The sequence below is a fragment of the Halictus rubicundus genome, chromosome 13 (assembly GCF_050948215.1).
Source record: "Halictus rubicundus isolate RS-2024b chromosome 13, iyHalRubi1_principal, whole genome shotgun sequence".
Classification (NCBI taxonomy): domain Eukaryota; kingdom Metazoa; phylum Arthropoda; class Insecta; order Hymenoptera; family Halictidae; genus Halictus; species Halictus rubicundus.
Genome location: NC_135161.1, coordinates 4790617 through 4817665, shown reverse-complemented (window position 1 = coordinate 4817665; position 27049 = coordinate 4790617). Strand labels below are relative to the sequence as shown.

General features: G+C 41.9%; 1 protein-coding gene across 1 annotated transcript in view; it reads left to right on the top strand.

Annotated features, from left to right (window-relative positions):
• Positions 1-3825: 3825 nt before the first annotated feature.
• LOC143360130 (uncharacterized) overlaps positions 3826-27049 on the top strand; it is a 131218-nt gene continuing 107994 nt past the window's right edge. The window contains exon 1 of the mRNA XM_076798694.1: positions 3826-3830. The gene's annotated coding sequence lies outside the window, so the exon portion shown is untranslated. The remainder of the gene's footprint in view (positions 3831-27049) is intronic.

Below are 27049 nucleotides of genomic sequence, written 5' to 3'. Positions count from 1 at the left end.
GACAATTTTAAAAAGTTATTTGTTTTTAAAGAGTGTACGAACATTTTGTACACCGGCCCACAGTGGTTCAGATTGGAAAATCATGTGAAATTTCCTTAAAAAATCGACTATCGTATATCAATATTTAATACTTATATCCTATTTCTTAATGTCTACCAGTCTCGATATAGAAGATATTTATACAGTTTGATATAGACGACTTAAAGTCGGATTTTTGATGAATAGTGTTTTCTATCCAAAAAATTGAATTTTTTCTTTCAGAAGTTCTGATGTTCCTATTCAATATTTTTGTGTTCCCTTTTCTTTACAGTAAAGAGCGTTCTTTCATGATAGGGAACCGCTCCATATATTAATAATTACCGTATAAAATTTACTGAAAAAGTAATACTCAATGAAATGTAACAAATTTTTCAAATTTCTTGCAATTGACAGGGATTATCTTTGAAGTCCCAAAGAATCCTGGGTTTTAACAAATTGGAATATTCTCGGCACACCTTCCTCTACATAATCATGAAAAAGTTAATTCCCCCCTTGGCCCACTGCATAAATTATTATTATTTAAAGCTATTAATGTTGGACGCGGTATCGCATCAATTGATGAAACTCTGCAAGGAGAGGAGTTTTTCTTTAATTTTTTTCATTTGTTTTTGTTTAATAAATGCATCAGAACCGTCCGTGCATTCATAGCGAGCATTCGAAATATTTTCTGCGTATTAAAAAGTTGTTTTGTTCAGTTTTGTTTTAAGTTTTGTTTCTTATAAAAATAGGGCAGAAAGTTTTACAATTCATTGCGGTCGATGTTATATATATATCCATTTTTTATTATAGATTATTTCATCGCCCTAAACATTGGACATCGTAAAATGTCAAAAATATGCACAAGATACGGCAATATATTATGTATACAATTATAGATGGTATTACATGCCAGCGTCGATTCATAAATTACTAGTACATGGGGCGGAAATTAAAAAAAATGCGTTGTTGCCAACAGGGCAACTTTCAGAAGAGGTCCAAGAAAAGCGTGATAAAGATTTTAAACGCATAAGATGTAGAGACATGCGAAAAAATTCAAGATTATCCACAAACGAAGACATATTAAATCGACTGCTTTTAACATCAGATCCATATACATATGTATATCTAGCATTAGAACAAAATCATACCGAAAAAAGTCAGGCTATTAGAAGCAGAAGCTTAATAATTGTTTAAAATAAAAAGTGTAATAATAATAATTATAATAATAACAACAACAACGACAACAACAATTGTGGTACGATTCTTCTTTAATCTATCCGTAGGTTAGCAATTCAACATTATCTGGTTCAAGTTTCACGCTAATATCACATACGGTTTAAAAGTTATACAAAAATGTCACACGAAATAATCCTATTTCTTAGGTCTTGAATCTACACTTCCTTCATACTCTCTTTCATCATTTCACAATGGAACGAATCCTCTACTTTCTCGCGATGTCCATAGAGCAATGACAGTTAATGTATCCAACAATTTATATTTCATTAAATCATAACGGTATTGAATCCTGTGGCGGTTGCACATCTATGTGCATGGTATAAAGACGTGGCATAAATTCGTCGGCCGTCGGGGAATAATTTTAATTTCGCCATTTTTTAAAGTGTCACCATTTTTGGAGAGTCTGAAAACTTGGCACGCTACCGTCGCACCACACCGATTCTTCTTTTTGGAGAGTCCATCGTTAGGTCTGCCTATGCCCATCTCAGCCGCGCCCGCAGTCCCAGTGTTTAGTTTCGACGTCACACGCTACATAGTATGTGTGCGGCTGTAGCCAATATTTCGACTGTAGCCACAAATGCGTGTGAAACGAGGCCTGCCTCTTCCACTCTGATCCAATCAGCGACGCATTCGTACCTACACTCTGTCCAACGAGACGAGGCAGTGAAGTACCAGCGTCCAACTCTGTCGCACTCGAGTGGCTATGTTTACGTCTACTGCCTCGTCTCGTTGGACAAGGTATAGATACGTCACCGCATTCCTACCAAAGAACCTTCTTCGCAGCCACCCATCGATACCGTGTCACCGCCTCGCACCCATACAAAATGGTGCCTTGCCATCCCCTACAATTGTATAGCAGTGGGCGGTAATTGTTTAACAGCTTAGCCCACTGCTATTCACCTGTCGCTCGTGCGTGCAGTATTTGAGTACTCCGAGTATAAACAAATCGGCGGGCAAGACTGTGACAGCGATCGACAGCAGATTATATCAGGATTAGGTTCAATGCACTTGGTGGTCATAGAATCATTTACATTTCGTCGCTGAAACTAATTTTTGCGCTAGCCTTATTTTTAGTACTCCGGCATCTGATTTTGCCTGCCATAAAATTGATGGGCTTAAGCTAACGAACGAACAGTACAACACCTTTTACCTGCATTATTGCCGTCCGTGCCATACTTCGCCGAGTGGAAAGGTCTACGAAAATAAAAATACGGTACTCCCTTTCGGAACCGTCGATTTCGAACAATGTAGGACATAAATAATTTTTAGGTCATTATGGATAAGAATTCTGAAGTTTTCCGTATACATTTGTTCTTATAGCAAGGCAAAAATGAAAAAATTGCGGCCAGGTAAGACCGGCGAAAGACGCGGCGTTCGACGATTCAGGTACCTAATTGCAAGTGCACCGACTGATCGACCGCTATTCACCGGCAGGCTTGGAAAAACCAATGTCCATTGTACTATGGATGGCATTAAACTTTACTGTACACTCGGAGTGCACAACACCCTAACAACAGTTTAGGTAAACTATGTAAATGACCTTCCCCTAGCTCTTTTTTTCACTACGTGAAACTTTTAATTTTAGGACAGACGCTGTCGACCCTCACTTCAAAATGTCTAAAGAATATCCAGCAACTGAATGGACACAAAATAATAAATAGTTCGATAAATAATTTTGAGGCTCCCCGAATTAAAAAACGGAATTTCAAACACGAAGAATCGTAAAATGAGGCCATATTTTTTCAAATTTTTTAACACTTGCACCGATGGTAAAATTTGCAAAACAAAGATATTAGTAATATTTTTGCATTAAGAAATCACATTCGAATATAACATGATAAATTATTTAATAATTGTTTACAACTCTTTCACCCGGAACAAAATCAAGAAAGTCGCTAAATATTCTTTCTATGTTTTCCAATTTCAAATGTTCACAAATTATCTCTGGTTAATTAATTATTAATGATTTTTGCCCAGGCTAATTGTTTCGGAAATTCCTCTAATGTGTAAGACAAGGAGGGTCGAACTATGCGACAAGAACAGGCATATAAAACGTGACACCCTTCCGAAATTTGTTAATAGCTAACAATTTAAACATCAAATATACACAAAACTGAAATGGGAATGCAGCCAAGGCCTCGTTTTACATTTTTCAATCTTAAAAGTTCACCAATAAGATTTCTAAAGTTAGTTAATTATTTATTGAGTAGGGGTTTGTCAATCTTTTCGAGATTCTTCAAGAACTGTCTCAGAATAAATGTTAATATCCAGGAAATTAAAACAAACAATCCGACTGAAAACAATTCGGGAAAGTTGCTGAGGGTTCTATGTATACTCCCCAATTGCTAGTATTTATGAATCATTATTAATAAGGGCGTTATTAACAAATAATCTCTTGAATTACGCAGGCGAGCGAGAAGGTCTGTATCTGTCCTTCTGTCTCTCCGTAAATTGCATAAGTCTGTCCTTGTCGGATACCAACTCGGTGGCATGTACGCCTAATACTTACCAGGGGATTCGAAGCGTCGTAAAAAAGTAGGTGGCACGATCGATACCTCTACTGTCTTTGTCGCACAGTCTCTCTGTCCTTGTCTTACTCATTACGTGGACAGGGAAATTCGTTCCTAAATCCGCCACCGTAGATGGCGCCACCGTCGTGCTGTTGTAGGAGTGTAATACATTTCTCCAAATAAAAGACGTGTTATCTCTTTCAGTATTTATTTTAATCTGAAGCAATTTGTTATGTAAATAATTTCTGTTGGTAGGAAACCAAAAACAAAATAAATGTTAACAACTATATGTTACGTCCCGCGGTTGGTTACGCGAAGGTAAAGACGCTTCGCGATTTTACCGCGGAGAGACTCTTCAAAATTACAACCATTTGGCTCACTCGACTCGTACGTTCGAAGTCTAGCCGGGTCCACGGTTCCACATAAATATGTAGATATGCTACTCACCAACAGTCCTGGACAGATTGCAAGAAACAGAGACAGATGGGGCAGCCGTGCTCCCTCGGATTGGCTACGGAGAATGGGTCGGTGTCCTTGTCCCTCTTAGGTCGATGGCTCTCTCTCTCTCTCTCTCTCTCTCTCTGGAGATGCTGGTCCTGATGCTGCGCGGCCGCGAGATGGTGCGGACGTTCGCCGAATGGATTGGATTGTTAGACACGAGAGGGCGAAATAACTGGCGTAATTAGTGTTTACAACCGGCGCGGCGCGGCACTCTCTTGCGCGGGATTGGCGGATAATAAATGACAGGATTTGAATGGTTAACACTAAGTATATATATTCAAAAAGTAGTTGGAATACAAAGACTCTTAATACTAAGATTGGAACAGCTAGAGATAGTAAGAGGTAGTAACGTTTTAAAAGGAAACGCGAGATGTTGACGCGACCAGGTCGCGGATGAGAACCGACTTCCTCGGGAATTGTCCAGACCTCCTTCGCTCGAAGATCGCGTGGAGGGGCGCGTGACGTATTACGCGTCGTAGTGGGGCTCGCTAGAGCGCGGTGACGTAATAACGGGACTTAGAATTCTGTGTGATGTAATGTAGTGGCTATCTATATATTATACAACTTATGACCTAACGCGACATCTAGTTATAACCAAACACAACATCCCGACGGCGCGACATCTATTCAGAAGCTAACGCAACATGTCGATAGGCGTGACATCTAGTTATAACCTAGCGCAGCAACACGTCGGCAGACGTGACAGGGGTTACGTGACCCCAAAAACATTGGACACGAAAATGCATTGGATGATAGGTCTATCCTTATACCTCGTCTGTGCTGGCAGTCTTTATATATATCTCGTCGGTGACACGGTTCTGTTCCGGGAAAGACGACACGGTTCTGTGCCATGCTAAGGCTGAGCAGATGTCAGCACTATATCGGGAATGTGGGGCGGCGGCACGGTGGCGCGTGTGTTGCGCGTTTGTGCGCCTGCGCTGTGTTGCATACTCTTGGGACGAGTCGCGTTCGTCGTCGATTCGCTCTCTCGACGCTTGTCCATAGTACGAGTTAGACGTGCCACATAGCTGCTTCCTAAACGATTATATTTTGCCGTGCCGATTTTGTCGATTCTTGTCGAAGATCGCGACCGACCGCCCGTGCTCTCAATAAATACTGTTGACGTTGCCGTTCTCCCGTGTGTGTTACTTGCGCGGTGTGGGCCGCGCGAACGTAACCTCTTTTTCCGCCGCGACCACGTGGCGAGTCCATCTTGGACGATTGCATTGCGAACGTTCTCGTCCGAGAACATGTGGCCTTGGCCACTGGTGACCCCGAGAACTCGCTTGCTGCGAGTTTCGTCTCTACGGCCCCCACGAATCGTGGAGGACCCGCGTTTCGCCATAAAAATCCCCACATTGGTGACCCCGTCTCCATGTTAAAGATCGCTTAACTGGCATTTCGTATCTTGTAGATACAGGTGCGGACCTGTCACTGGTTCGGGCCAACCCGAGTATCCGCGGTAGACCGACCGGCTTTAAACTCATTGCGGCGAACGAGTCGACTTTCGATACGTACGGCGAGTCGTTTCGGTCATTGGACCTCCGGTTGCGGCGTCCGATTAAATGGAATTTTTGTATCGCCGCGGTGCCACACGCGATTATAGGTGCTGATTTGCTGAAGCACTACGGTCTTCTGGTGGACCTTAGGTCTCACCGACTTATTGACACCGGTACCAATGTCTATACGGTTGCCACTCCGCGCGTTGTTCCCTGGAGCTCGGTAAATACCGTGAAGCCGTCTTCGCCGTTGGCATGTATTCTCTGGGAATTTCCTGACGTGTCCGCAGCGTCCAAGCTTCGACCCTTGAGGACGGCGGATGTGTTCCACCACATCTTGACTACCGGTCCTCCGGTTTCCGAGAGGCCTCGCCGCCTCAGTCCGGAAAAATTGTAGGCCGCGAAACGGGAATTCCAGTCTCTAGTCGAGGCCGGCATTTGCCGCCCTTCTTCCAGCCCTTAGGCCAGTCCCATACACATGGTACTGAAGAAGGATGGCACATGGCGCATTTGCGGGGATTATCGTGGTTTGAACCGACAAACCATACCGGATAGGTATCCCACGCCCCATTTGCACGACTTCTCCTGCAATCTGCACGGGAAGAAGGTCTTCTCCTCGTTAGACCTCTATCGCGCCTATAACTAGATCCCCATGGCTCCCGATGACGTTGAATAGACTGCTGTTACTACGCCATTTGGTCTCTTTGAGTTTATGTTCATGACCTTCGGACTTAAGAATGCTAGTCAGTCATTCCAACGTTTCCTCAACAGGATACTGGGTGATCTCGATTTTGTCTTTACGTATATTGACGATATTCTAATCGCGTCAAGCTCTCATGAAGAGCACGCTGACCACCTTCGTACGGGTTTCCAGCGTCTCCAGGAGCATCAACTGCGTATTAACCCGAGTAAGTGCGTGTTCGGCGCGGCTGAGATTGAGTTCCTCGGGTACGCGATCGATTCAGCGGGCATTCGGCCCTTATCCTCCAAGGTCGAAGCTATAATAAAGTTTCCTGAGCCGAAACGGGTCACGGATCTTCGACGTTTCCTTGGAATGATAAATTTTTATCGTAGGAACATTCCTCGAGCAGCGCATTTACAAGCGCCGTTAAATGAGTTTCTTCGCGATTCGCGGAAGAACGATACGCGGGAAATTCCATGGACCGCGTGCGCGAGGGAGGCATTCGCGAGAACCAAGGAAGCCCTTGCCAAGGCGACCTCACTGCTTCATCCGCGTGTAGGTGCCGAGCTCCGGGTGACGACGGATGCGTCCGATTTCGCTATGGGCGCAGTCCTTGAGCAGCGGGGTCCCGATTCGTGCTGGGAGCCCTTAGCATTCTTTTCTCAAAAGTTCTCCCCGGCTAAGGCCAAATATAGCGCGTACGACAGGGAGCTTACCGCCATTTTTGAGGCCGTTCGGCATTTTCGTCACTTCATAGAAGGTCGGGAGTTCTCGATTCTCACCGACCATAAGCCCCTAATCTACGCGTTTATCCAACGTCCGGAAAAAGCTTCTCCCAGGCAGATTCGTCAACTGTCCTACATTGCACAGTTTTCCACGACGATTCTTCATGTCCCTGGACCGGACAACACGGTAGCTGACGCGTTATCTCGCGTCGATGCGCTCCGTCTTCCCATTGAAATCAGTCTTGACGATATCGCTAAGCAGCAAGCTGCTGATGAGCAATTGGGGCTCATTCGAAATTCTCCTGAGTTCCCCCTCAAGCTGAAGAAGATTCTATGGGGCCCAGAGAACGTTGCAATTTTTTGCGAAATCTCGGGCGAGGCGATTCGCCCTTATATCCCCGGCTCTCTCCGGAGAGTCGTGTTCAATTTGTTTCATAATTCCGCCCATCCAGGGGCGAAAGTTTCCGACCGTCTGATCCGACAGCGGTATGTCTGGCCGGATATGACAAAAGACGTTGCACAGTGGTGCAAAACGTGCATTAAATGCCAACAGTCCAAAGTAGCACGTCATTCCAAGCACCTTCCAGAGCACTTTGTTGCTCCGGATGGGCGTTTCGATCATGTCCACTTGGACATTATCGGGCCTTTACCGCCTTCCGAAGGTTTCGTATATTGCTTGACCCTTATTGATAGATTTTCTAGGTGGGTCGAAGCGGTCCCTCTCAAGGACACCACCGCTATGTCGGTAGCGAGAGCGTTTTATGACACATGGGTCTCGCGCTACGGTGCCCCTAAGGTGTTAACAACGGACCAAGGTGCCCAATTCGAGTCGCGGTTATTCACTGCCCTTTTTTCATTAATCGGGTGCGACCGTATTCGGACGACCCCGTACCATCCCGCGTCGAATGGGATAATTGAGCGGTGGCACCGCGCTCTCAAAGCGGCAATTATGTGCCATACCAGCAGTGACTGGTCGCGCGTCCTACCTACGGTATTATTAGGATTGCGTGTACATGTTCGTGCGGACGTCGATGCGTCCCCCGCCGAGTTCATGTTCGGCACGACACTGCGTTTACCGGGGGAATTCTTCCTCCCGGAAAACTCCGCTCCGGAAACCAACGTGTTCCTGGATGAGTTAAAAAAATATATGCGCGAGGTGCGTCCTATTCCGGTCGTTCACAATTGTAAATCACGTGCGTTTATGTACAAGGAACTGCAGTCCTGTACGCACGTATTCATGCGCCGGATGGCCAAAAAGGCCCTCTAGCAGCCTTATTCCGGGCCACGTAAAATTGTTAAACGCGCCTCGGAACATGTCTACCGACTGAATGTAGACGGTACTGAGCGGGCGGTTTCAACCAGCCTGCTGAAACCGGCGTTTTTCGTTCCAGAGCGTCTGGAAGAACAAACGTCCGGCCCAGCTGGGCGCCCCGACCGGGTTGACAAGGACCGTCCGGTCTTGCGAACATATTCGCGGAAGGCTGTAACCTTCGCGCCGGGTACTCGTGCGCGATAATTCTACGCGTCGCGTATCGTGTACGTTGTCGATGTACTATGCTCACCTTTTGTCAAGCGCACCGACCGACTGCGCTTCGCGCTGCGGCAGTTTTGCGTCTTGTGACATAGCACATGCATTTTTTTTTGTTGTTGTTGTATGAACATTACAATGCATTGTAGCATTTATTACCATGTACATGCACTCGTTGTGCAAGGGTTTGTTGCGATTCCCCATCGGGAAAAGTTTTTTCTTTTTGTACATATTTGCTATGAGCCACACGGCCCTCCGACTTCTGTATATAGGCATTTTATTGTATGTATGTCGTGCGTCCGTGTGTTGCGCACTGAGGGGGGAGTGTGTGGGGCGGCGGCACGGTGGCGCGTGTGTTGCGCGTTTGTGCGCCTGCGCCGTGTTGCATACTCTTGGGACGAGTAGCGTTCGTCGTCGATTCTTATCTAAACGATTATATTTTGCCGTGCCGGTCGATGCTGTGTATCGTCACGATTCTTGTCGAAGATCGCGACCGACCGCCCGTGCTCTCAATAAATACTGTTGACGTTACCGTTCTCCCGTGTGTGTTACTTGCGCGGTGTGGGCCGCGCGAACGTAACCTCTTTTTCCGCCGCGACCACGTGGCGAGTCCATCTTGGACGATTGCATTGCGAACGTTCTCGTCCGAGAACGTGTGGCCTTGGCCACTGGTGACCCCGAGAACTCGCTTGCTGCGAGTTTCGTCTCTACGGCCCCCACGAATCGTGGAGGACCCGCGTTTCGCCATAAAAATCCCCACAGGAACGCCGAAACCCCGGGCGTGAGCACTCTCCTATCCTCTCTGATATGGGTCCGTGATGATTCACCTTCTCACCGACGAGAATTTCCTTAGTGGTCTTCTGCACCGACGAAATACCGTAGTTGGCCTTCTGTTTTTTACTCCAGCCAAAGTCTATCCTAGAGGGCGGTAGAAAACACCGCATTTTTCGAGCGACACATTCTCCCGTAAGGCTGGCAGTCTTTCTAAATATCTCGTCGGTGGCACAGTGCTGTGTGATTCCGACACCTCTCATTCCTCGTATCGTTCGGTCGGCGATCTTTTCCGATACAGCTACTTTGACTTATGCCTGCTTCCCGGGAAATTTTTCTCGTACTCACGTGAGGATTGACAGCTATAGCTGCTAAAATATTAATTTCATTGTCTTCATTAGTCGTGGAATTCTTCCGTTTGTGCTGTCTTGGATGTACACTTCCAGTACTTCGAAACAACCTGTACGTATTAATGAAAGTCTGTCTAGAAGGAGTGTTTCGCTCGGGGTACCTTTCTTCATAAAGTAATCGGACCTGCACTGCATTTTGTCTGCATTCACAGTAAATCATGATCATATCACACTTTTCAGTCATTGAATAAGACATAGCGGAATCGCGTTCGGAAACATACTGATAGTAAATAAGAATGCTGAATAACAATTACATTGAAGGACCTTAGTATGTTTACTTTAACTACGACCATAGTATGTTTACTATTTACTACAAGTCTCAACCGTGATAAACGTATTCTGCTTTCATATTCTAAATCTTATAAGTTTTCTCTGTCTGTGACCTTGAATGACCTTGGAATAATTATTGTCACTGAATTCCTTGTTGTTTGGAGTAATCGATCCCTATATTACCGACTGATAGGATATAGGTGTGTGTGTGTGTTGGACTGAGAGTGGGGATGGGACTAGAGAGTTCGTTTGGTGTAGCAGAGTGGTGTGCGAGCTCTCAGAGATGGCTGAGTTAATTTATCCTTTAGTTTGTATAGTTTGACCAAAGTATTTAATATATATATTTTAGAAGTGTTGTTCATAATTTGTAACAGGGTATTCCTTTATTCCCTCTACCTCGTAAAATTATAACAGGTTATGGGCCCAGAGCACATGCCGGATAGACACGTGTAAAAGTAGAGGTTATGTTAGAGGTTAGTCGAATTGATTGGAAAAAAAGTGATAAGTAAAGAGTTTTTCATTGAAAATAAAACTAAAAGCCTTTAAAGGAACATGTTGGGAGTAAAGAATAACCTGGAAGATGTCGGAATTATTGGAAAGTTGAAGGATGCGGACGGATTCCAGACTTGGAAATTTCGGCTAAGCCTGGCGTTGAAATCGAGAGGTCTGTATCAACATTTAACCAGTGAGGCACCGGGAGAACAAAATGCCCAAGAAGAATGGTTGAAAACGGATGCGAAAATACAGAATTTGATAGTGTCAACTATAGAAGATCAGCCACTAATACATATAATACAATGTGCCACGAGTAAGGACATGTGGGATAAATTAAATATGATATATGAGATGGATACAGAACAGCGGAAATGCTCGCTTATGGAAGAGTTGTTTACTTATAAATTCAAAGCTGATAGTGATATAGCAACACATATTGCGCATTTAAAAAATATTGTCTCTAAGTTACAGACTCTGGGTTGTCAAATAGAAGAAAAGATGTTAATGATGAAAGTCTTAACTACGCTACCAGAGAAATACAGATTCTTTGCCAGTGCGTGGGAGTCAACATCAAAGGAGGAGAAGACAATAAATAATCTAACGGCTAGACTGCTTATGGAGGAAGGGAAACACAAAGCTGAACAGACAGAAGCAGTGGCATTTAGAGCAGTGGAAAGGAAATGTTTCAAATGTAACTCCTCAGGACATTTAGCGTGCGCCTGTAAAAGTAACACACAGCGAGAAGAAAGGAAAGGTAAAGAGATTAAATGTTTTAATTGTAGTAAAACGGGGCATGTTGCTAGAGATTGTAAGTACAAGAGAGAGGAACATCGAGCCGTATACCCTCCTTGTAGGATTTGCAACAAAAGGAACCATTTAGAGAAGGAATGTTTCTACAAGCACCGAAACCAAAAGGGAGCGAGACAGGAATCCGAGAAAGTGAGCTTCTTAACAGCAGAGGCTGACAGAAAAATGTGGATTTTGGACTCTGGTACGACGAGTCATATGGAGAACGATCAGACTTGTTTGAAAGAGTGGGAAGAAATTGAAACTGTAGTGGGTTCTGCAAAGAGAAATGTGTCTATGAAGGCAATAGCAAAAGGAAAAATAGATTTTGGAAAGTGTGAACTGCAAAATGTGCTTTTTGTGCCTGAGTTGAGACAGAATCTGCTTTCGGTTGACGCGATAACGCAGAGAGAAGGGGAAGTTCTATTTAGAAAAAATGACGCAATAATATACAAGAACGGAAGGGAAATATTTAGAGGACAAAAGAGCGAGACTGGGTTGTATTACGTACAAAATTCAAGGAAGCTTAGGAGACCAGAAGCATTACTAGTGAAAGAAGAAGAGAGACTGGTGGAATGGCATAAAAGGTTAGGTCACTTGAGCTATGGAAAGATAAAAGAACTGCTGGGAAAAGTAACTGGAATGCCCCTATTAAAGGAACAACTGAATGGAAATATTGAGACGTGTAAAATATGTGTAGAATCAAAACAATCGAGGACACCTTTTGGGGAATCAAGAGTGCGTGCAAAAAGACCTCTTGAGTTGATACACACGGATGTGTGTGGCCCAGTGAACAAGGTGACTTGGAATGGAAAACGGTATTTTATGACAGTTATGGATGATTATACGAGCTTCGTAATGGTTTACTTACTTGAGTCAAAGAGCGATGTACTAGAGAATTTAAAGCAATATGTTATGGCAGCTGAGTCAAAATGGAACCTAAGGTTACATAAGTTAAGGTGTGACAATGGAGGAGAGTACACAAGGAGAGAAATAAAGAGCTGGTGTAGATCCAATGGAATAGTATTGGATTATACAACACCATACACACCCCAGTTAAATGGAAGAGCTGAACGTTTAAATCGAACCCTACTGGATAAAGCATGAGCGTTACTGTTTGAGAGCAAACTAAAAAAAGAGATGTGGGGAGAAGCAGTTCTAGTTGCTGCATACCTACAGAACAGAAACCCACTGAAAGTAGTAGCGAAGACAAGTTACGAGCTATGGAACGGTAGGTAACCGGATCTGGGAAATTTACAGATTTTTGGAAATACTGCATATGCGAAGAGATTAGGAAATCTTGGAAAACTAGAAAAGAGGTGTGACAAATATAGGTTTGTGGGATATGGACAAAATTCTTACCGACTGTGGGATGAGAATAGGAGAAGAATAATTCTCTCAAGAGACGAAATGAAACCGAACATTTTTGATGGAATTACTGAACATGGTGAGAGTGACAGAGAGTATGAAGACGATGAAATAAAAGGAGAAGAACAGAAAGAAGAGGAAGCGTATGAAGAACAGGAAGAAGAAGAAGCGTATGAAGATGCTGTAGACGAACATGGATTAAGGAATGAATTATACGAAGATGGAAGCACACTGGAAGAACTTGAAAGAAATTCAGGGAGGCCTAAGAGGAATAGGAGACTCCCAGAGAGATATCGTGATTATGGTCTGTTAACCTATGAAGAAGTTACAGATGGTCAGAAAAAAGAAGAATGGCTAAGAGCTATACGAGAAGAAAAGAAGTCACTACAAGAAAATAAGACTTGGATTATGGTAGATAGACAGGATGCAAAGGGTAAAAGAATTTTAACCAGTAAGTGGGTTTTTTCAATTAAAGAAGATGGACGATATAAGGCTCGATTGGTAGTGAGAGGATGTGAACAAGGGAAAGACAGTTTTGACTATGAAAATATATACAGTCCGGTAGTCAATAATATTTCTTTGAGAATTTTAATAGCGATTGCAGCATCGAGAAACTATCATGTAGTGAAATTTGACGTGAAGACTGCATTCTTGCATGGGGACCTTCAGGAGGACATCTACATACATGTATTTACCTAAGGGTTTTGAGGAAAAGTCAGGAAAAATCTGCAAGTTGAAGAAAACGTATGGCCTGAAACAGGCACCGGTACAATGGAACAAGAAGTTCTCTGAAGTACTCAGAAGGAAAGGACTGAAGCAGTTGACTGGAGAGAGATGTGTGTTTAAGAAAGAGAAGAGTTCGATGATCCTGGCACTTGATGTAGACGACAGAATAATAATAGGAGAGAATTTAGATGAGATTAGAGCTTTACTGAAAGAGTTGTCTCACGAATTTGAGTTGAAGACAGAAGAAGAACTCACAAGTTTTCTGGGAATAGAAATGCATAGAGTAGATGAAGGCATAAGGATAACGCAAAGAACTTATGCAGAAAAGGTACTCGAATGAAAGATGCAAAACCAGTAAGTACGCCAATGCAGGTAAATGAACAAGAAAGTATATTGGATAATAAGGTAAGACCATTCAATTTTCGGGAGGCAATAGGAAGTCTATTGTATTTGGCCAACAAGACAAGATCTGATCTGAGCTATGCGGTTAACTATAGCAGTAGACGTACTGAAAACCCATCGAATACCGATATAGTCAACGTTAAAAGAACGCTTAGATATTTGCAGGGTACAAAGAGTTTAGGAATAACATATTCAAATAATGAGGAGATTAATAAGTTAGTAGCTTTTTGTGACGCAGATTAGATAGAGATCCAGATCCAGAGACAAGGAAGAGTACATCTGGATATATGATAAAATTCTGTGGGGCACCCATAAGTTGGTGTTCAAGGAAACAGCCTGTAGTGGCGTTATCTAGCACTGAGGCGGAATTTATATCAATAGCAGACTGTTGCAAGGAAGTACTGTACATAAAAAATATAATTGAAGAACTCTTAAAAACTAAATTGCAGATAGAATTGCAGGTGGACAATTAAAGTGCAATACAGATTGCGAGAAATGGTATTTATAATAAGCGGTCGAAACATATAGATGTAAGGTACCATTTTGTAAAAGAAAAAATTGCGGAGAATGAAATTAAAATTAAGTATTGTGAAACTGCGAAACAGCCTGCGGATATCTTCACGAAAGCATTATGCAATAATAAGTTTGTGCAACATAGAAATGTATTAGTGTCGTAAAAAAAGAGAAAAAAATGTATAGAGAGTGTTAAGAAGGATGTATGTATGTAACTGTGAAAAAAAAATGTATTGAGAGTGTTAAGAAGTATGTAACTGTGAGAAAATGTATAGAGAGTGTTAAGAACTATATATGTATGGAACTGTAAGAAAATGTATAGAGTATGTCATGGAATAGGGATGCGATTAAGGGAGTGTGTTGTATAGAGTAATCGATCCCTATATTACCGACTGATAGGATATAGGTGTGTGTGTGTGTGTGTTGGACTGAGAGTGGGGATGGGACTAGAGAGTTCGTTTGGTGTAGCAGAGTGGTGTGCGAGCTCTCAGAGATGGCTGAGTTAATTTATCCTTTAGTTTGTATAGTTTGACCAAAGTATTTAATATATATATTTTAGAAGTGTTGTTCATAATTTGTAACAGGGTATTCCTTTATTCCCTCTACCTCGTAAAATTATAACATTCCTAATGAAAGGGACTATCATTGTAGGTGTTTAAAAAAGGGTGGATCCATTTAAAGAAGTCAAGGTGACCTTGATATCTCTAAACAAATGACATAAAAACAAAATTTTTTTATGGCATCGTGTCAGCCCCATTGTACCATTCAACTTTGTCCGTATCATATTTTACGTATCTTTAGAAACAACAAAGATATTTGAGGTGCAAACGGTAGGTGATTCACCCTGTATATATATATAAACATTTGATGACGTGCTTCCTCGCTAAGCCAGGGCCCGCTCTAGGGGGGTGGACAACCCGGGCATATGCCCGGGGCGCCAAAATTTAGGGGCGCCATTTTGGCTTTGGCTGTAAGTGTGAGAAAAATATTGATGTTTTAAATATTCAGTTAATAGAAAATTTCTGACTACCCTTGCCAGACAATTTTGCTAAAAAAAAAAAAAAATAACAAAAGGTACGTAGCTAGGACATAGAACGGACGTTCAATGGACGTACGGTGCTATCTGAGTAAGTTTTATACACTTGCACTTACATATTTACAATCGATAACTAAGTTAAATCGTGTAATTACTTTTGAGATTACAGTTTTATCCTGTGATATTGCTTAAACTGTTTATTTATTTATTATTATGTATATTAGAATTCCTTGTATAGGGGGAAATTTGGTAAACTGGTCACCTAGATCGTACTCAAATCGAAAATTGAAAATGATTAAAAAATTAGAAAATTAAAAAAAACAATAGCTCCATTATCTGTGTTCATTTAGATGTTGCAAGTGTTGTTAGATCTGTAGACAATATTTAGGAAAGTTCCATTGGATATTTCGACTACTATACATACTCAATTTCAACTATTGTAGATATAATCACTAGTGACACAATAATGATTTCTAAATGTTCTACATCAGCGAACAAAGCAGCGTAAAGTACGAGAAAGTTGAGCTGAACATCTGAAACAAGAATTTGTTAGATGTGGGACTGAGAATATAAATAACAACGAATATGAATACAGTCGATTTTTACCATCGTCATTCCTTCGAAACCTAGTCGAACAAGCCGGACAGATTAAGTGCCGTTCCAGCATTACAGTTCATGAATGCGAATAGTACCGTTTTCTGCAGCCTTGCTGGCATACGGTACCATAACGAATTGAATCTGGTTCAATCAATATCTTCGGTGCATTATTTTCTTATAATATATTTTTTTTTTATATAATGTATTTTATAATGTTAGTAGTGGATTTTTGTTTAACACTCGAATGGCAGATCGTCGGATAAGTAGATACTAGTTCTGGTATGAAATATTCGATCACGTTGTATGCTCAGTATCAAACAACTTTCGTTAAAAATATTTTGTTGTCCAATGTATAGTTTATGCGTAAAGTGGTACAGTTAAATCCATCCTACACCTTTAACTCATTCTGTATACATATATATGTGAATAGTTGAACTAGACTGTGAGTTTTATGCATTTGTAATAATAAATGGGATGGGAAAAATACAAAACAGTGAGAACATTGTAGAAAAATTTGTGAATATCGTAATACTTAATTTAAGAATATTGTTAAGAATATTGTCTAAAACATTACATCGAAATTACTAAAAACAAAAAGGAAAATGTTTATTTTGCATGAAAATCCGCAGTCTAATTCTTGGCCTAGTTTTGCGTAGAGTTAGTTTAGGTGACGTGGGGTAAATGAAATGTTTATATAGTACGATGGTTTAACGGGCAACAAAAATAAAGTTTATTAACGAAAACAATTAATAATCAACAAATAATAACAACAATAAAACAAAACGAGAAAACTAAAGTCAACGAGAAAACGCGATAAAGATACAACTAAACCTAGTGTATAAAACCGTCGCGATACTCTGACTCACTCTCTGGAGCTATCGTTCTCCGCGAGAGTCCAAAGCTTTCTCCTGTTCTCTTTTTTTTTGTTTTTTTTTTGTTTTTCACTTGTGTGTGGGGTTGTACAGTACCTGGGGAGAAGATTCCCTTTAACCTGTATTAGACGTGGAGGGGTGAGGTGTTATGGGCGGCGTGTTGGATGGGGAGGGGTCTGTATGACCTTCATGAGTGGATACTAGGATAAACTTTCAAAAACCTGTATACATGGTGGGGGGATGGGGGGGGTTTGGTTGGGTTAGTGATTATTTGAGGGTTTTGGGAGAGTGTGCTGTATCATTCTGGGGGTGGTGCTGTATCTGCGTGTTTTGAGGTGGAGGTTGTGTGGGTTGTAGTTTCCTATGTTGGCTATGAGTGGGTTTGAGTGGTCGGGAGTGAAAGCGGTATGTAGGGAAGCGGTGATGTATTGTGAGATGGGAGGGATTTGAAGTGTTTCGTGTAGGATGTGTGTCGGGGTTTCTTGGTCTGCGTTTAGTATTATTTTTAGGAATTTATTCTGTCTTGTTTGGATTTTTTGGAGGTGTGTTTTGGCTGCTGTGATCCAGATTTGGTGTCCGTATATGAGGGCTGATCTGGCGCAGGTTTGGTATAGGAGTTTTTTGGTGTTTAAGGTGAGAGGGCTTTTATGTGAGATGAGTGGGTATAGGAGTCTGAGTAGCGGGTTTGTTTTGTGGATTCGGTCCTGTATGGTTTTGGCCCAGTTGAGCTTTTGGTCTAGTGTGAGTCCGAGGTAGATTACTTGTTTGACCCACGGGATTGGGATTTGGTTGAGTGTGATTGGGGCCGGGGTAGGTTTTTTGCGGGAGGGGTGGAAGATGATAGCTTGAGTTTTGGTTTCGTTTAGTTGGAGTTTCCAGTCCTGGAAGTATTGTGAGATGGTGTGTAGGTGATCCTGTAGGTTTTTTGCGGCTTGTGTAGGTTGCCAGGAGGAGGAGTATATGGCTGTGTCATCAGCGTAGATGGCTAGGTGGGTTTTGGGATGTTTGGGTATGTCGTTAATGAAAATGTTAAATAGGGTGGGTCCTAGGATCGAGCCTTGGGGGACTCCGGCTGTAATCGTTTTGGGTTGGGATAGGGTGCCATTTATTGACACCTTTAGAGTTCTGTCTGTGAGATAGCTATGGATGATTGCGATTAGGTTGGGGGGTAGGTTTATTAGGTGTAATTTGTGTATTAGGCCTTGATGCCAGACGGAGTCGAAGGCTTTTTGGAGGTCGAGGAGGATCATACCTGTTGATCTGTTTTTATTGTATTCTAGGGTAATGTGTTCGGTGACTCTATGGATTTGTTGGATAGTGGAGTGTTTCTGTCTGAAGCCGAATTGTTCGTTTATTAGGATGTTGTTGGATTGTAGGTGGTTGGTTATTTGTTTGAGGATTATTTTTTCGAGGATTTTGCCTAGAATGCTTAGGAGGCTTATCGGTCTGTAGCTGGTTGGGTCTGATTTGTTTTTGTTTGGTTTTTTGATGGGGATAATTTTGGCTGTTTTCCAGGTCGTTGGGAAGTAGTTGATGGTAAGGGAGTGCTTGTAAATGTAATAGAGTTGAACTATTGTTTTTTTGGGGAGGTTCATGAGTTTAATGGAGGTGATTTGGTCGATTCCGGGTGTTTTGTTGGGTAATTTGCGGATGAGGTCTCTGATCATGATGGGGGAGAGAGGGTAGGATGGGGGGAAGGTGGGTGTTGGGGGGTGGGGGATTGTCTGGTATTGGGAGGTCAGGTTTTGTAGGTTTGTGTGGAGGGAGTTGGCGTTGTCGTGGATTTGTTTAAAGTAATTTGCTAGGAGTTCAGCTTTTTGAGAGTCGGAAGTATGTTCTTGTTTTTGGTGGTCTATTAGAGGTGGAATTCTGGGATTTTTTGGTTTAAGGGTTTTGTAGGTGTTCCAGAGAGAGTTGTCTTGTGTTTTTAATGTTTTTAGTTTTTTGGACCAGAGAGAGTTTTGAAGGTTGGATATCTCTTCCTTGATTTTTCCAGTGATTAGATTTCTTTGGAGTTTGTAGAAGGGGTTTCCAGTTTTTTGATATTTTCTGCGGGCTTGGTTTCTTTTACGGATTAGAGAGGTGAGGGTGGTGGAGTGAATTTTGGAGTCTGGGTTTTCTGTTTCCCAGGTGGTGGCTTTTCGGTATGATTGATTGATTGTTTTCGTGAGGAGATGTATCTGGGTGTTTATGTGTGTTGGAGAAGGGAGGGAGGTTTGGATTGGGAGGTTGTTGCATAGGGTTCTGTATTTTTCCCAGTCTGTGGTTGGAGTTTTCTTAAGGTAGGTGGATGGTGATTTTAGGTTGAGTTCCAGCGTGACTGGGAGGTGGTTGGAGGGGAGATCGGGGGTGGTGTAGCATTTGGAGTCGAAAGGGAGGTTGGTGAGAAAGATGTCGATGGTTGATGGTTTGCATCGGGGTTGAAGATGGGTTGGGGTTTGAGGGTGGATTATGTAGGTGCGAGAATTTTCTATGAAGTTTTTGAGGGTGAGGCCTTTTTGGTTTCTGTGTGAGTTGTTCCAGAGTTGGTGTTTGGCGTTGAGGTCTCCGCCTAGTAGAAAGTGGGAGTTTTTAGGTAGGAGATCGGTGAGATCATGTGTGTGGAGTTTCTTGTTTGGGGGTGAGTATAGTGAGCCTATTATGAAGGGAGGATTTGATTTTATTTTGACCAGGACTGTTTCGATGTCTTGAGGTGTGGGTTGGGTGGTGTTTTCAAAGGAGGTGTTTTTATGGAGGAATATTGCTACTCCTCCTCCTTTGGAGTTTCTGTCGTTGCGGATAACGGTGTAGTCTGGGATGTGTGGGTGGTCTGTTTGTTGGAGCCAGGTTTCGGTGATTAGGGCAATGTCTATTTCGTGTGTATGTAGGTAGGTGTCTAGTTCGTGTATTTTGTTTTTGAGGCTGCATGCGTTCCAGAGGAGTATTTTAAGGGGGTTGATTTTTGATCTAAGGTTTGTACTATGTATATTATTGCCTTGACTTTATCTATGGTATTGGTGCAGGGGAGGTAGTGTTTTTGAATTAGGTCGAGGATGTTCACGATGGTGTTTAGTTCTCCCGAGGCGTTGAGGACATTGAGAGTGTCTGTTAAATGATTGTTGTTGGTGTGATTCGGAGAAGTTGATTTTTGGCTCGTTATCTGTGCGTAAGTGGGGGTGGAGGAGGGGGGGGTTTGTTGGGTTTGGTAGATGGGAGGGGGAAGGGGAGTTGGTTGGTGGAGGAGGGGGGGAGGTGTGATGAGTTGTTTGTGTGGGGGATGGATGTTGTGTTGGTTTTTTGTGTCTTTTTTGCGAAGGAAGGCTAGGAGTGCAGGGCATTGGCTGTAGTTTGCTGGGTGATTTCCTTTGCAGTTTGCGCAGGTTGCTGGAGTGTCCTTGGTTTTGGAGCAGGTGCGGGTGTCATGATATTTGCCACATTTAAGGCATCTGTACGGTCGGGAGCAGTTTGAGGAGGTGTGTCCGTGTGCTTGGCATCGGAAGCATTGTATAATGGGTTTTTTTGAGTCATACTTTTCCCAGTATGCTCTGACTGAGTTAATGTATCTTACGGATTTTACTTGTATGAGGGTAGTGCCAGGAGAGAATGTTAATTTGTATATCGGGTATTTGGAGGGGGTCGGGATTTCTTTACATTGTGTTGGCGTAAGGCCTTGGTTTGTCAGTGATTGGGTTATGTCTTCGGGTGAGAATTTGGGGAGTCCTTTAAGAACAACTGTGAGTGTTTTTTCTGTGGGCAGAGAGTACGTGTGAATTTCTAAGTTATTATTGAAGCAGTCTTGTTTTAGTTTTTGGAAGTCTTGTGTGTTGTCTAGTTGAATTTTGAGTTTATCGTTGGTGAATTTGGTGTGGAAGTTGGTGCCGTAGGTTTGTGTGAGTTTTTGGATGAATAGCGGGTGGTTTATGTTTTGGTTGTGTAGGTAAATGGGGGGGGGTTTGGTTTGTTTGGAGGTGGTGGATGGATTGGTTGTTTTGGTGGGTTGTAGGGAGTCGGAGGTTGTTGGTTGGGTGAAAGTATTGGCTGTGTCGTTTGTATCGTCAGTGCGTATGCAGTCTTGGAAGATTCCAAATCTGTTTTGAGTGGGTATTAGGAACTGGGATGTAGGGATTGGGGTGGGGTTTTTTACCTTTCCTTTCATGTCGTTGGTACAGATGAGAGTTGCTGGATTGGAGTTGGATAGCGAGAGCGAGCGTCCTGTGGTTTTAATGGGGTATGGTTTCCCGTCTTTCCTGGAGTGCCTTTTGGCCCATGGGCACAGTTTCTTGGAGTCTTCCTCCCCAAGCTCCAGCTTGGGGAGCAGCTGATTATTGTGCTCTGAGGGAATTGCCGGAGAGAGGTCCGCGGTGGGTGATGGTGGTCGTTGTTGTCCGGGGGTGAGATTGAGTTCACCGTTACGGTGCGCGTGTGATTTTTCGCGGTGTGCGCGCGAAGTGGTTTACGGCGAAAGCCTGCGGATTTTGTTCGAGGTGTCAGGTATAGACCTGTGTGATGATGTTCTCTTCTCCTGTTCTCGTTTCTGAGGCGCATTAAATAATGTCCCCGAAAACCGTTAAAATAAGGAGAGGTTCTCCACCCCCACAAGGGCATGGAGAAAGTTTCCTCCCCCACACATTGCATCCGGGGACTTCACTCTTAAGGGGGCCGGCAGGGTTTGAAATCCATATACGTATGCATGGGTTAAAACCTTTTCAAACTATCGCTTCAATATTGCAATGAGCAGTTTAGAAGTGGTCAATTGTGTTTCCTAAAAGTCCAATCTATGTCTGTATAGAGCCCAAATTGCGAATTTCTACCTCATCGTGGAGTAATTTGTAATATTCGGCAGAAAATTCGAATTCTGATGCAAGTATGACGTCACAAGATGGCTGCCGCTGAGAGATTCTCTTAATTTCGCGAGATTTAGTGTTCGTATCGAAAAAAGGGCTCTATACAGACATAGCAAAGACATGTACAAACACGGTGGTATGCATTTTTAATTGATTACTTACTTATTTAAGACGTAAAATGTCTAGAAAAAAAGGCATAGCGTAACATAGCGTGACAGTCAAGGCCAAATGCCTGCCGGCCCCCTTAAGGGTACTGAAACGGTCGAGCCGAGGTTCTGGCAATCGTCACTTAAATGACCAAGCCCTCAACCCGACCTCCCATGGTACGCACTTGAGAAGGATGGAATTTCCGCGTCCGAAAATTCCACGTTCCCACGCACCATGGTCGCCACATTAGTATACCTCTGGATCCTAGCATATGGTTGTTCTTGGTTTTAATAGCAAGCTCTAACATTTAAAAAATTATAAACAATCACAAATAACAAAGAAACAAAACAAATATTCTACGTTCAGATTTACAAACCTGAGCGAAGCCAAACGAGTGTTAACGATTTAAATTCAATTTAAAATTAATTTTTTAATAATTCTATTCCATTCAATTGATTTAACATTGTAAATAATTGAACTACACCTTCACGAAAAAATACAACTTACATTCTGTGAACAAATTTTCGCTGCAGTTCACCAGAAGCTGTCCGTTATAGTTGCTACCGATTGCGTATGCTATGTGGGTTAGAACGGTTTGCAGAGGAATAATCACTGCAACAATGTCTTCCGGTACTGTAATATTGATATAAAGCTGCGGCATACGAAAAACAGTTGATTATGTTTCTTTTTGGATAGAATGATATTTGTCGCGATTGATTTTCGAGTTCTATTTATTTCATTTTTGTGATACTTACTCGGTATAGATTTATAGCGAACGATATAACAATCACCACTAGTACCAGAAGAGTCGATACCTCGATTCTGTCTATGTATACTTGAATCAACCTTCCTTTACAAATTCGTAATGATATGTTGATTATTGAAAGGTGCAAGATAAATAAACTATGTAATTATTAGACTGCGGATCTTTATGCAAAATAGAAAATGCTTGCATTGATTGCAAGACACAGAAGCGAAACAAAAACTTTTTCTTCTTTTAATTAGTTTATCAAGCTGTAACCAATATGCTGATGTCCTTAAATCTTTTTAATATGTTCACTGCTTTAAGTTGTGCTTACCCATTTTAGTCATGAATGCATAAAATCTGCAGTCTAGTAATTATAATAAAATATAGACGGATAAGGGTCGACCCATACAAGACCGGGACGGGACCGGGGACGTTTGGCCGCTAGATTCGAAACCAGGGTGTAGGGTTTGAGTCGACGGGGCTTCAGTGTTCCAAACTATATTTCTGCTCGCCCCGGTTGGGTCATTATCTCGAGCGTTTGACCATTTCCAGAAGGCCTTTCGGGAGCGCGTTGACAGTTCCCTGCTGTGCATGGCACAAAAAAAATGTTTTTAGGGCCTTCACGGTTCCTTAGGTAAACTATCGGTATCTCCCCTTTACAATACCATGGAAATAGAAAACCTTCCTGCCTCTTGGTGAAACATCATACATCCTTGTATTGTATGTAAATTATACATACATATATTGCAAAAACGAGAATAGTTGTTACTTTTTTTTTAAAGGAAATATCCACATTAGGAAGGGGATCATTCCATGTGAATTCGATCATTTTTTGGGGACTATGTCTCGAATTTTGATGACATTGAAGTATGTTGTGGTCCAAGAGAAAATGGGAGGCGGGGGTTGAGCCGGGTTATCACAAAAGACTGCTGTTCTCAAATAATTTATTTTTTCCTTGGTGAATGTCATTTCTTAATTAAAAAATATTAGAAATATCTTTGTTTTGCAAATTTTACCACTGGTTCAAGTGTGAAAAAATTTGAATAAATATGGCTGCATTTTACGTTTCTTCATCTTTCTCTTTGAAATTTCGTTTTGTAATTCGCGGAGCCGCAAAACTATTTATTGTACTATTCATTATTTTAGGTTCATAAAATTGCTGGATATTCTTTAGACATTCTGAAGTAAGGGTCGCTAGCGAAAAAATGTATGTATATGGAAAACTCCTAAATTCTTGTCCATGATAGCCTAAACATGGTTAGATGGAAGGTTCCCTGGCAGGAATGCGATGGCGTGTCTATATCTTGTCCAATGAGACGAGACTGTAGACGTAAACATAGGCGCTCGAGTGCGACAGAGTTGAAGTTACCCTTACAAGACAATTAGCAAAGGACGCACGCTGGGTGCTTCACTGCCTTGGTCTCGTTGGACAGAGCATAGGTACGAATGCGCGGCCGATTGGATCAGAGTGCAAGGGACAGGCCTCGTTTCACGCGTACTTTCGGCTACAGTCGAGATATTGGCTACAGCGGTCACACATACTATGTAGCGGGTGACGTCGAAGCCAAAACAATGGGACTACGGGCGCAGCTGTGGTGGGGATAGGCATACCTAACGGTGGGCTTCTCAAGAATGGTGACACTTTAAAAATGGCGAAATTAAAATGGTTTCAAGTGTACGCTGCACCGCGACATTGCCTTCTTTTTGACGGCAGACGAGCGGTTACGAGCAGCAACCGAGCAGCTGTACTTGTTGTCCTTACACCATGTACATATGCGACTGCCACATGATCTAATACAATTATGAATTGTTAGAGAAATTCACTTCACGGACCTGTTTTCAAAAAATCGGACACTTCAAAATTGACGAAATTAAAATTATTTGAAGTGAACGCTGCACCGCGATACATAGCCTAGCAGCACGGTTGGCGCACGGTAGAAGCAGAGCCCGGGAGGCTGTTAGGCCTATGGCCTCCCGGGCCCGGGTTCACTTGAAATAATTTAGTTTCGTCAATTTTGAAGTATCCACTTACTTAAAAACAGGTCTGTAGAGGGGACACTTGGGGCTATAACCTCATTTTTTTAAATAATACAACGTTTATAATGTTCTTTAAACATTCTGAAGCGGGGGTCGGCAGAGTTTGTCCTAAAATTGAAACTTTCACGTAGCAAGGAGAAAGAAAACAGGAAAAGAGGTCCGTATTTTATTGGGGTATTGTGCAGTCGGAGTGTACAGGAAAGGTAAATACCATCATTAGCACAGAGGACATTGGTTTTTCCAAACCTGTCGGAGAATAGCGGTCGATCAGTCGTGCACTTACAATTGGCTACCTGAATCGCCGAACGTCGCGTCCTTACCTGGTTTTACCTGATTGAAACCTTGGAGGCTCCATAAATTAAAAACCAAAATTTCAAAGAGGCATCATCGAAGTACTGCTCTGTAACTATTATATTAAAAGAACTATGATATTCACTTTTTGACCTGTCAATCGAATCTCGAAGGATTCTTGGGGTTATAGCCTCAATTTTTTTCAAATTTTTACAAAGGTACCTGCTACGAAAACATAGCACTTGTTTAAAATAATTGCCAAATAAATGGTGAAAAAACATTTTCTCCAAATGACAACATTTTCGGTAAACAGTTTTATGTTTTCGCTATAAGCTTCCAAAAACTCATTTTCATCGGTGTGACAGTTCTAGTCTTATAATATAATGAAAAAAGGGTGACACGTATTTTTACGCGTCTGTAAAACCAACAATTTTTAAAACATCGAAAATCCATTGAGTTCGATTGATAGGTCATCATCATCGGTGAAGTAGTTTTTAAAATAATACAACATTTATAATGTTTTTCTCCCTTCGCCACGGCGACCGGGGTCGCTGAGTATTCTTCGCAAGAATATTTCGCGAAACCCCGGGCCGGGCCCGGTCGGCTCTACCATAGGATCCTCAGGGGTATGCGGGGAGTAAACGGTGCTGGGGTTCTGGTAGCTAACCCCCGTGGTGCGCGGCACTTGGCCTTTGTTGCGAGCATCTTGAGCGCCTCTCAAGTCTGTATGGCATAGGGAAAACGTGCCCCGTTCCCGGTCCCGGTGAAACCCGTCTTGTATGTGTCGACCGTAATACAGCATTTTAATAATATTTTAATGAATAAGATACTAACGTAGAAGCGCGACGATGTACATCCACAGCTGGTTGTATATCTATCCTCTCCAACTTTGAAATTGCAGCTTTGTCGATCGCGTTTCGCATTCGATATCTAGAGGAAGAAAAGATGCAATTTCTAACGGTTTATTGTACACTTTTTTCGTGTATTAGATAAATAAATATTCGAAGGACTGGACTCAATATGTTATACATATAACTAGACTGCAGATTTGTATATAAAAATTATTCAATTATTAAATTGAAAATTATTTAATAAATGAGCCGTTTATTTTGAAAGTGGCCTAAGTCCATTTATACTTAAACTGAGATATTTAAGGGTTTGTGTTTCAAGAAAATTAAAAATATACGTATAGGATACCAATGTGTCACACTGCTCAAGTGTATCTAAAAGAGTTAAATTTACAGTTCCCATTAAAATAATAGCAATTATTAAGTGAATAACATGTGTTTTCGATTCAGATTCGTTATAAAATGTGAAAGAGCCCAAGTCTATTCGACATAATTTAAAATGCTTCAAATTGAAAGAACAATACTCGATTTACTTTATATATCTTCACAACACTTCAAAAACACAATTTATGTAATTCAGTACATTTTCTAACTACATAAATTACATAACAATTTACTGTTTATCCACATTTTGTGCATGCTGGAGGATTTGAAGAAGTCATGATACTCCGGTGATACGTATCGTAGTAAGTCCATCGTGTTCTTATATTTTGCTATTGTAATTCGTCTTGTATTTTTATAAAGTGGTGTCAATACAATATTTTCGAACTTTCTTGGTCTACCCCGACGTGGTAATAAATCCAGGATTTTAAACTTTGCATTCTCATCCATTGATATCTTATAGAAAATTTTATATGATTCATCTCTCAAAAAAACGCATCCAGCATATTTTTAACCAATTTATTGTTTCTCCGTTAGAATTCTTTACCCTCTTAAAAATTGCGCCCTCCAAAGATTTTGTTGATGTGAAATCCCCTTGTTTCATATCATTTAGAACAAAGTTATTACCTTTCCTGCACTTTTTGATAATGTACGAAGGATAATGGATTTAAATAATGGATCGGACTTAGGCCACTTTCAAAGTGATGGTTTTAATTATTGAACTAACTGCGAAATCTGATGTGTCCAAAATTATCGTATATACTCTGAATATACTTAACCGCAAATGTTGTTTATGACAGCTACCTTGAAGTTGTACATGTAATTACGG